An 8,563-nucleotide genomic window follows, 5' to 3' on the forward strand; every position below is an offset into this window, starting at 1 on the left:
TATTCACCAATCAGGGATAACTTGGGGGGCGGTGAGGTGCCCCTTGGATCTATATGTGGATTTTCTCATACTTGGGGGCCAGTATTCAGCATTACAATTCATAGCAAAAGTCCAACCCTCAACAATAAAGGTTAACTACTATATCTGAGTTCATTATTTTAGCTATTAATCTATATAAATTAATATTTTTGCATATCAGCTTCCGTCTCACAGCAAACACACTCACTTTGTGTACCTCAGAAAGCCATAACTTCTAGAGTTTTGACAGGCAACTTATCTGCTTACAGAACTCAAGGCTGGCAAGCATTTTCTTAATCATACCGGGAGTGTTTTTCCCCCGCCCCTCGGAAACAATGTATGATAATAATTGTTTTTTTTTTTTTTTTTTACATTTTTAAAGTAGTTTTGCTGCACCGTGCAGATGTGTTAGGGTTGTATAGAAACAGTCAGTCTTTGCCTTAATGCTTTATATCCCTTTGGGATGCCCAGGACCTTTCCACACATTCCTATCCTGCTCTCTGTCCTTCAGGGGCTCTAGTTACCACACATGCAAGAATTTGTGCCACTCACTGCACACCTCTCGTTCACTTGTGTTTTCCATCTCTTTAGCTTCTACTGTTCCGCTGGCAGATCGGTAAGCAGTGTGTGCCGAACTCCTGCTGCTAAACTCGTTGGTGAAATTAATTTTGTTTTGCATTCTCAACCATAATTCCCCCCCCCCAAAAAAAACTGTTTTATAGATTTCAGATTTTAAAAATCCAATTTTTAAAATCTATCACTCTAAAGTCTGGTCACTCTAATGTACAAATTTTTATGTTTTTATTGCTTTTGGCTTTTTCCTATTTCCTGGGGTGCTGGTAATTTTCCATTAAATATCAGTTATCATGCATAATGAATTATAAGGGCTTTGATGACATCTTCCTGGGAAAGAAAGTTTTGCCATTGAGAGATAAGAGGAGTTACAGGCCATCTTGGTCCAACAAGGGGTTAAAATAATTGCAAGACACAAGGTTCTTGGATGTTGAAACTAGTTTTTAAATTTTTCAAGCAGTACAAAACTACTGAAAATTGGTTTTGTTTTCCTACCTCTTAGCTTCCACTTCCTGTTTTATTGAATATGTTTTCACACCGCTAGCAGAAAAGTCATCCTGAAGGACAAAGCTGAAGACCAGTCTTGCGGCTCTGTACTAAATCCTCGTCCCTAAACCCCTGCCTCGCAGTAATATCGAAATTGCAGTAATAATGAAACTGGGTGGCCTTTGTTTACCCAACTGCAAGTTAAGGGGCATCAGGAAGCTCTAACCCTTCTCCACTTCATTAGGGGACATTGGGAACTTCTTGGCTTCCACACTGCTGTCTTCTCACTCAATGAAATCATAGAGTGACTTTAGGGAACTCGATGACAGACCCACCAGAACATTGGCTCACAGCAATGCAATCCTCTGGCTTTCAGGATTTGTCCCATTAACTGTAGCAGTCTTATCTCTGTGTGTGTGTATACACACACACACACACACACACACACACACACACACACACACACACACACATAGTACCTCTTACTCACAGGAATGTAGCTTGATTTTAAACCATCCGAACAATGACAATAAAAAAAACAATAGGGTAGTGTCAATCATCGTAGTTTCATGCTAAGGTGATATATGATTGGACAGTAGAGAAGTAGGCGGGGAAAAGCAGTCATATCCACCTGGACAGAGGCAGCAGGGGTGGAACCATGCCTGAGTTCTTAGAGGCAGCTTAGAGCGCCAAAATAGAATCCCCCAGCAAAGTGTGGGCGAGAAGGTTAAGCCATCTTTTAATATTTACTGCAACAAATCATCTTGAATTACTCAGAATGGATGGATAGGAAGATAGGCGTACAGACAGACATATTTTTTTAGAAGGAGTGTTTCTGTATAACCTAAGCTGGCCTTAACTCCTCATCTTCCTGCTTCTTGAATAGTTGGGCGCATAGACCTGCACCATCTCAGCCAGCTTGGATTCTTCCCTCAAAGTACACTGTTGTATACTTCAGAACTTCGTGGGCTAAAACCCGAGACCGAAGTTGAGTCTGAAATTCATCAGACTGAGTTGACAAGATGACTGTGGTGCCCCAGTCTGGGGGTACAGGACACTCATTGTGCTTACAGAAAGCTTGGGGGGAGTTTTCATATGGTCAGCAAGTTAATATTTTTAAAACTGCATTTTTGATGTAATCTGCAGGAACCAAACCTGTGGGCAAAACCACCTGACAAACAGGATGACTAAGTTATGTGTTCTCAGCAGGATGCCTTAGGTTATCTCTATGTACCTAGACCCTGCCATTGTACCCTGACTGGCTGTTGCTAAGGGGAAGGGGGTGCCACAGGTTGCTTGCTTAGGTGGACTTCGTGATTTTTTTTTCCCCTGGAATTGGAGTCTAGCCCCTGGTCTCACACGAAATAAAGTTTCATCCAAAACAGAGTTGGTTGGGCTTTACACTGACATCTTCCTAACTGGGGAAGGAGCTGGATTGTGTATGCTCACAAGGCCAAACCTGAGTTCAGACAAAACGAATCATGGGAGAAGGAATGTTAGGGCAAATAGCTTCTGTCTTAAGAGGTATGGAAGTCAAGAATTTAATCTTTTCCCTCCAGACAGCTCTGGACATGATGGTAGCAACTAAAGGCAAAAAAAAAAAAAAAAAAAAAAAAAAAAAAAAAAAAAAAAAAAATCCAGTCTGAGAGCTTTAAGTTCGCTGTGAAACGGTGGAGCGTGTTCTGTGGAAAGCAGTATGCTCCAATGCAGGGTCTTCTGAGTCTAGGGAAGTTGTCATCTCTCTAGGTCTGGTAAGGGCGAGGAAAGGGAAAGAGTGAAGGTACGGACAGGAGTGCCTGGGTCGCCACTGCTCATCATCCCCCTGGACGACCCTGCAGATGGTAGCATCACAAACAACTTCACGATCCCCTAGGCTTGTCAGAGTTTGACCTTGGAGGACCTCCCAATTAAGGAATGCAGAGGTCAATAAACTAACAAAAAATATTCTTTGGTTAGTAGATCTATAAAAATTCCTGTTTAGACTGTGGGTTTACAATTTCAGTTGTTACATGAACCAAATATTCATGCCTCCCATTTTATACTGACTGTCTTAGTCAGGCTTTCTATTCCTGCACAAACATCATGACCAAGAAGCAAGTTGGGGAGGAAAGGGTTTATTCAACTTACATTTCCATATTGCTGTTCATCACCAGAGGAAGTCAGGACTGGAACCCAAGCAGGTCAGGAAGCAGGAGCTTATGCAGAGGCCATGGAGGGATGTCACTTACTGGCTTGCTTTCCCCTGGCTTGCTCAGCCTGCTTTCTTATAGAACCCAGGTCTACCAGCCCAGGGATGGCACCACCCACAATGGGCTGGGCCCTCCCCCCTTGATCACTAGTTGAGAAAATGCCTTACAGCTGGATCTCATGGAGGCATTTCCTCAACTGAGGCTCCTTTCTCTGTGATAACTCCAGCTTGTGTCAAGTTGACAAAAACAAAAACAAAAACAAAAACAAACAAACAAAAAACCCCCAAAAAAACCAGCAAGTATACTGAGTAAAATTTTATAAAAACAGATTTTTCTCTACAGGTTACAAGGTATGTCACCTTAAATCCTGAACTCATGCTTCCTGTTGTTGATGTCAGATGGGTCTCATTCCCTAGTGCCCACCCTTGGCTCCTTCTCTCTGTCACTGGATCCCCAACATGACTCCGTAATTGCTTCCAACCGACGGAGCATCAGGGCGTGATGTAAGAAGCCCGATTGATGTACGGAATTCACACTTACGAGACTTTCTTGCTTCTGTGGACATGGACTGGAGTCTGGGTGGCCACCTGAAGGATGAAGCTGCCAAGAAGGAGAGACTCAGGCAGTTTACTTGTCCTAGTGAGCCAAGCACTCAAATGAGCCCTGCAGGGGACCAGCCCAGGAGTCAGTCAGTCAGTCAGTCAGTCCAGCAGAGGGGTGAGGAGCAAGCAGAGCAATGGTGGGTGGATGAGTCAGACACTGGGGCTGGGGACTCGCATCTCTGACTGACCGTCACCACGATGTGTCTTCATTCACACAGATTCCACAAGAGAGGCAACATCACTTGTGATTTTAAAAGAGATACAGCTCACATCATTTGGTCCCCAGACAAGTGTCACAAGTACAGAGAGAAAGGGTATTGTCAATCTCAGATCGTTTTAGACTACGTAAGCATTTATGACATATGACATTCTGTTCTTCAGGAAAGTGAAACGTTGAACAGATAGAAAACCACGTGAGTCAGTCTAGGCGGGCTCCCAAACCTTGAACAATGCACAGTGGTTGGAGGACAACTTGTGAGGTTGCCTTAGCTAAAGGTTTGAAAGCTCTCTCTCCCAGGCTGAGGGCTGGCTTGTTTTGTCTTTGGTTTGTTTTTGTTTTGTTAAGAAGGTTTCACTACAACTTAATATGAGTCGGTCTCCTTATGATTGGCAAAGTTTTATATTTCTTTTATATTAATTTTATAAATGTTATCAAGGGTTGTCTTAGGCAAACTATCTCTGTTATTAGTTTTTTTGTTCTCTGGGGGCAATGTCCTTCAGACCTCATACAGGAGGAAGCCTGGAATCTGAGCTGTTGCCAAATCTATTGTTTTGGAGTTTGCTAGGGTCAGGTGTGCCAAGGAACTCTGTGGCCATTGAAGTTTTTTGTTCTTTTCACAATATCCATGGTAAGGAAGACTGATCCTGGATAAGGCCAGATAAAGTTTCTTCTTTGAGAGCATAAATAGTTTTCTGGGTAAAGACATAAATGAATCATAATGTAGAAAGTCCCCAACAAATGTAACCCACAGAGATCCTAAACCCCAGGTCAAATACAACACAAGAGCGCAAACAGCGTCCGGCTCAGCTTTGCCTGCTGGCGTCAGTGCACTCTGTTCCTCAGTAGTGTGATTCTGCTGATTTAAACTAAAATATGAACTTTATTTTTTTTCAGCTTGTCCTATTTGATGTGAGACATTTTTTCAGCATATAACACATTTTGTATATGTCGTCGTTGAATTGGAGCTGCTTCTTCTGACCCTGGTTGAGTTGTGAATTCAGCTCTTTTCCAACTGCATTCAGAGGTCTACACTGTGACATAAAAATGGAAGATAATCTTTTATTACCTGGAGTGGAGTTTTCATAAAAGGTAGTGTTGGGACTTACTGTCATCCACTTAGAGAGTGTTTGTGTGTGTGTATGTGCACAACAGAAATTTGGTTCAGAGATTTTCCAATCAACCAATCAACGTCAAGGAAGTGTGGTGATGTGTGCTGGTTTCTAGAAGAAACTTAAAATTTCTCAGTTTCTCAGAGAGCCTCATGGAATGAAAGCTTATCTTATCTTGATACCCAGAAGAGCTGAAGACAATAGTACAATATAAAGTTAAGAGAATGGCTTGGGGACAATTTTTAACCTCAAAGGGGACGTTTGAAAGCAAACTTTTGTTTAGCCCAGTTCGGGTTCCTTTTTCTTGTAACCGAAAACATTTAACTAAAATAGCTTCCTCCTCAGAAGGGTCAAACATGAATAGAAACCTAGCCCTGAGGTCTGCCTTACACCCTCAGAGTCCTAAAGTCTCTCGTAGTCGTTCTCCCTTGCCCATGGCCACCTGCGATCTGAAAGTGTTATTTGTCTGCAAACTGGCTCTAGTCTGGAAATTGGTTCGCAGGCCAAGATTGGAGTGGGGATGGGGTGGAGGGGGAAACAGCAAGATCATGGTTGTTCCGTTTTGTTCTTAATTGTTTCTCTTCACCTCTTACTGTCTTCGTTTGGGTTTTATTGTTGTGAAGGGACATCATGACCAAGGCAACTCTTATGAAGAACAACATTTAATTGGGGCTGGCGAACAGTTTCAGAAGTTTAGTCATTATCATCATGGCAGGAAGTACGGCGTCCTGCAGGCTCACTGGGGGAGCCTCGAGTTTACATCTTTATCCTCAGAGAGCAGAAGGGGACTGACTTCCACAGACAGCCAGGAAGATATTTTTTTCCAAGCTGGGCGGAGTGTGACATAGGACCGGAAGGCCCACCCCTACAGTGATCCACTTCCTCCAACACGGCCACGCCTTCTAATAGTGCAGTTTCCCCTGTGCCAAGCATATCCAAACCAACTCACTTACTGTATTATGGAAACTTTTAAGTTAAACCTTATCACTGGGCTCTGTATAGGGGAGAAACAGTGTTAGGGGTAGAATGCTATTGGGCACTTTCAAACCTCCAGTGAATGTTTTCAATGTCTCTTGTCTCTCCTGAAGATGAGGTAAGATTTCTGTGTTTGCTTTACCCCTCACGCTGACAGAGCCAGAATGTGCCCAACCTGTAAAAGATTACACAGATAATTCTATCCAGAAGTCACTGTTACCTATTTTAATTCTATCAGAATATCGTATACTGGCTGGGATAGAACTCAAAGGCTGCCTTCCACGTTAAGGTACTGCAAGTGGAAAAAAGCCAGTTAAAGCCGTTTCATGAACACCTACCTAACTGACATTTACAGTATTATTTCAATAGGCTGGGAAGAAAGAATTCAGTAGCCAGGTGCTTGTGTTTGGATTTTCCTTCCCCTCTGTCAAATTGAGGTACCAAATCTTGAAAAGAAATCCATCCTGTACTCTTAAAGGAAGAGAATAATTGTAACCTGATATACAGCAGTGGTAGCTTCTCAGTGTAAACGCTAACCCTATCTGAGGGGATTGTTACTGTTACTGGACTGGTACCAATGAGAGGAAATGATTGACTAGAACTGAAGCTTGCTGCTTGGATTGCTCCTAAGCACTCCTCTAAACAAATGGTTTTAGGACCATTTTGAAAGGATGGAATAGGGCAAACATTATCTCCTGAGTCCCTGTCCCTCTGGACATGACTAATGGGCACCATCATTTAACTGTAAATTTTTACCCATATGCTGAATTATTGAATAAGATTGTGGGGGCTGGAGAGATGGCTCAGTGGTTAGGAGCACCTACTGCTCTTTCAGAGGTCCTGGGTCTAATTCCCAGCAACCCCATGGTGGCTTACAACCATCTGTAATGGGATTTGATGTTCTTTTCTGGTGTGTCTGAAGACAGCAACAGTGTACTTGTATAAATAAAATAAATAAATCTTAATGAAAAAAGAAAAATAAGATTTCTTGGAGCTATAGAATGAAGAGAGGTTTCTGTACAGTTCAGAACAGGGTAAGTAGGCCAAAATTGGATTGTGAGATCTCACAATGCCTCTTGAGCAACCTCAATGTGTCCTCAAACGCACACTTGTTGATCCTGTTAACTATAGTCAAATTCTTATATAGTCCTTTAGAAGATTGAATATTAAAATTCAATACATTTTAGTTTAACTACAAAATTAGTAGGCATGTATATGTATATGCTTTATAAATTACAAATATAGTTGTCAGATTGTAAGTTGTACCCCTCCCCGTTAGGATTACTTTGAAAAAGTCCTAAGAATTATCAAATTGGATGGATATGGGGCTGGAGAGATACACAGAGAGTTAGAGACTTTGGAGCACTCAGTCGAATGAGAATCGCATCAAAACCTGTCCCACAAAGTTCATAGCTCTATGTGGAAGAGCAGGTAAAGAGATACTAAGAACTGGGGCTGGAGAGAGGTTCAGAGGTTAAGAGCACAGAATGTTCTTCCAGAGGTCCTGAGTTCAATTCCCAGCAACCACATGGTGGGTTATAACCGTCCATAATGAAGTCTGGTGTCCTCTTCTGACCTGCAGGCATACATGTAGACAGAATGCTGTAAACACACACACACACACACACACACACACACATGCACTAAGGACTTAGACAAAACAGGATGGATGGGCAGAATACACAAGAGTTGCACAGGTTCAAGAGAGACAGGGGTCCAGAATTAGAGAGGACATGGTATCCCACCACTAACCAAGAATCTATCTGTAGCCAACACTCACTGGCAAAGGGAAAATCAGTTTTCTCCAAGGCATGAGTCTGGGTATATCAACCATACCCCAGAGCAGGCCCCATGCTGGTATGTTTTGTGAATTTTTTTTGTTTGTTTTGCCTTTTTTTTTCTTTTCTCAGTCTTTTGTTTTTGTGAGATACTTTGCTGTTGATGCTGTTTCCACTTCTAGTAATTTTGTTTATATGATTTTTTTAGAGAGAGAGAGAGAGTAAAGTTGAATGGGTAGAGAGGTTGAGAGGATCTGGAAGGAATTGGGGGAGGGAAACATGATTATAACAAAGTATATGAAGAACATAATTAAAAATAATAATAAAACATTAAAAATTAGAACTTATTAACATCCCAAAGGGAAGTGGAGGATTCCAGGGGTTCCGTCAGCTAACTGTGGTGCACATAGAAGGGAGTGGGTGCTCTGGCAAGAAAGACTATATATCCACTTAGAACAAAAATGTTCCCATGGTAGAGTTTAGAACCAGTGACTCTGTAGGCCTTCTTATGGGCTCCTTTTTAATCTAGAACTTCAGGGGTGAAGGACATAAACCCAAACTGACATACCTGATACTTTTTGTTGTGCCATTTTTTCATGTATTAAACTGCGTT

Source organism: Micromys minutus (assembly GCF_963924665.1).
Source record: "Micromys minutus genome assembly, chromosome: 30".
NCBI lineage: Eukaryota > Metazoa > Chordata > Mammalia > Rodentia > Muridae > Micromys > Micromys minutus.